The sequence below is a fragment of the Somniosus microcephalus genome, chromosome 12 (genome assembly GCF_052327205.1).
Source record: "Somniosus microcephalus isolate GS21.2 chromosome 12, FLI_Smic_1.0, whole genome shotgun sequence".
NCBI classification, from domain to species: domain Eukaryota; kingdom Metazoa; phylum Chordata; class Chondrichthyes; order Squaliformes; family Somniosidae; genus Somniosus; species Somniosus microcephalus.
In genome coordinates this window covers 41128341-41132023 of record NC_140998.1, presented here as the reverse complement: position 1 = coordinate 41132023, position 3683 = coordinate 41128341, and positions in this window count along the sequence as shown.

Below are 3683 nucleotides of genomic sequence, written 5' to 3'. Positions count from 1 at the left end.
CAATGTTCATGTAAAGATACTGTTAATGTGGTGTCAAACATTGAAACCTTAATTTTCAACACTTTGCGTTCTTGGACAGATTTGTGTGAAACTTTGGAAGTGGCTTAGTGAGTTGCAGTGAATGGTGAGACATAACGGTACCCCCCTGCAATGGTGATGAATGTAAAAGGAATGGTTTGGGCATTGTAGGAATGCTTTATGATATTGATGTGGGGTGCTGCCAACCTAGCACATCATGTGGCAGCCAGGGTGCACAGTATCAGCTGCAGTAAATCTAGCCATGATGAGGCCATCCCTGGCCTCCCGGTCAGCAATGTGGCCTAGTGCTGATGCCCTGTGTCCTATGCAGCATCAGTTGACTGCGGAGAAGGTTGGTGTTGTTATTGGTGCTGCTAGTGTGCCTGGTCATGCTGGTGTTGGGGCTGATCGTGGTGGGATTCTGAGGACCAAGGTGAGAGAGTTGCAAGGGCACCCATGCTGATGGAATAGATGGCAGGTGAAGTAGAGATGACATAAGTGACCTGTCAATTGTGGGAGAGGTAATGAGGTCAGACTGGATGGAGACTTGTATAAAGACTTGCAGCATCCTGAATCTGTAGTGGAAATGCAGTTTAGAGAATTTGGTGGTTAAGGGAACATTTCTCAATCAGCTGGGAGCTTTGACTTGACATTTGAAGCTGTCAGCTCATCAGCAGATTCAATGGACCCTGAACTCCCACCTCAGCTTCACAGACAAGGTCTAGGCACAGCGGGAAACCAGTGGACGACCTGTCAAATCCCCAAATCTGGGGGAAAAAACGTTGATAAGTGGCTGTAAACAAACCACTAATGATTTTAATGGCCTCCCCCGCTGTTGTGTCGGGTCTGCTCAGCGCTGACAGACCCGACATTTGGTAAAGGTGTGTGGTGGCGGGTTCACAGCGGGGTCCCGACCCGCTGGGGAACAAAACCCCTTTCCCACCTGACCCACCACCGATCGCACCTGCTGATCCCTTGCAAAATCCAATCCTTTGAGTTTGTCTTTCATGTGGAATTTTGTTAAATACTTTTCTACAGACCTCATGGAAGTTGGTCAGGCAGGACCTACCCCTTCTGAATCCACATTGACTGCTGTTTACTAGATTATTATTGTACAGTGGCAAATGGAATTTAACCCGGAAAAGTGCGAGGTGATGCACTTTGGGGGGACTAACAAGGCAAAGGAATACACAATGAATGGAAAGACCCTAGGCAAGACGGAGGGTCAGAGGGATCTGGGTGTGCAAGTACACAGATCCCTGAAGGCGGCGGAACAGGTGGATAAGGTGGTAAAAAAGGCATATGGGATACTTGCCTTCATTAGCCGAGGCATTGAATATAAGAGCAAGGAGGTTATGATGGAGCTGTATAAAACACTGGTTAGGCCACAGCTGGAATATTGTGTGCAGTTCTGGTCGCCACACTACAGGAAGGATGTGATCGCGTTAGAGAGGGTGCAGAGGAGGTTCACCAGGATGTTACCAGGGCTGGAGCGCTTCAGCTATGAAGAGAGACTGGGCAGGTTGGGTTTGTTTTCCTTGGAGCTGAGGAGGCTGAGGGGGGACATGATTGAGGTGTACAAAATTATGAGGGGCATAGATAGGATGGATGCTGAGGAGCTTTTTCCCTTAGTAGAGGGGTCGATAACTAGGGGGCATAGATTCAAGGTAAAGGGCGGGAGGTTTAGAGGGGATTTGAGAAAGAACTTTTTCACCCAGAGGGTGGTTGGAGTCTGGAACTCACTGCCTGAAAGGGTTGTGGAGGCAGAAACCCTCACAACATTTAAGAAGCATTTGGATGTGCACTTGAAATGCCATAGCATACAAGGCTACGGGCCAAATGCTGGAATATGGGATTAGATTAGACAGGGCTTGATGGCCGGCGCGGACACGATGGGCCGAAGGGCCTCTATCCGTGCTGTATTACTCTATGACTCTATGACTCTATGAATTCTCATTATTTCACATGGAATGGAATTGACTAATGTGCCTGTAATTGCCTGTGTCCGGTTTTATCCCTCTTTTTGAATATTAGCCTGTTTCCAATCTACTGGTACCTCTCAAGTGTCCAATGACTCCATTTGCTTCTCGGAGGTCTGAGAGTGTTGGTGCTACTGATGGTTCCCTTAGGCGTCTCAAGTGTGCAATAGTGCTAAATAATTCAAACAGATCCAACTGTTTCCTTTAGATTATTTACATCTTTATTTGTGATTGTTTTGTATCTCAGGAAATATTTCAGTTGCTTTTTTACACGTATATTATTCAGTGAATCACTGCACTGTACTTTCTTGTTTCTGAACTTTTCTCTTTGAAACTTCCAAATAAAAGATTATTTCATCAGTGTATTTTTGAAGCATACTCTAATTTCTAGATGAAAGTACCAGGTAAATCATTGGTAATAGAATCGCCACCAGTGTTGTCACTTGCATTTCAATAAAGTGTAATGATTGATGCGTGAAATTTTCTTACTGTGTCCAACTGAATGCTGAAAGATACCCAGCAGTGCAATTCACTCATAGATTTCATCCTTCTAAACCTGGGCTGTGTCTGGAGCGAGCCCTTTGAGCTGTATAACACTAGAGTGAATTACTAGAGGTTACAGATATGCCACTAGTGTTGGTAGTGGTGGATGGTGCTGAATTATGACAGAAACACAAGAAACATATCGCACAACAGTAAAGATATTGGACCTGAAATTGCGGTCAGAGGTTTCCCACGGGCGAATGCCTCCGATCCGCAAGAAAAGTACGCACCCACCTGGTGCCTCCGTATCTTCGGACTCTCGCAGTCCTGGGCCTGCAGGCGTACAGCTGCGTAAAGGCCCACACATCCCAGGGGCGCATGCGGTTTGCAAGCGTCCCTGGGATCATGTGGGCCAGCCCAACCAATCAGAAAGGGGGATTTTTACCTGCTTTTACCAGGCGTAAGAGTTTCGAGGGCATTTGCTGGACAGTAGTTGGGCAAATGGCCCAACTCTCCGCCAGCAAATAGCCCCACTCGCCACCCATTTCCTGCGCATGCTGATGATCTGTCAACCTGAAACTTGATAGATCTCAAGTTCCGGGTTTTCGCACATGTGCAGCGCACGTGGAAACCCGGAACTTACGGGGCACTTACGGCTGCGTACGCTGTGCGTGCGTGATCATAGGCCCCGTAAAATCTGGGCCAAAGTTTTAAGGCAAAAGTGAGTTCTTTTTCCTTTAGTCGACTGGTAGCAATATGTTAAATAACCCTAGTGACAAGACTAGAGTAAATGTTATGAATTCACATTCCTGGCAAAGAACTTCATGCACTGGGACCATAAGATTGGAAATTCGCCCGTGGAGGTTAACAGATGTTGCTGGATTTTCCATCCTTAATGGTGTCCATTGACCTCAGTGCTCGAATTCCCAATATGCATGCCCAGCGGGCATCCTGCCTCCCGAGCACAAATTTGTAAACAACAACAACTTGCATTTGTATAGTGCCTTTAATGTAGTAAAATGTCCAAAGGCGCTTCACAGGAGCGTTATCAAATATAATTTGATGCCAAGCCACAAAAGGAGATATTAGGACAGGTGACCAAAAGCTTGGTCAAAGAGGTAGGTTTTAAGAAGTGTCTTAAAGGAGGAGAGAGAGGCGGAGAGGCGGAGCGGTTCAGGAAGGGAATTCCAGAGCTTAAAAAAC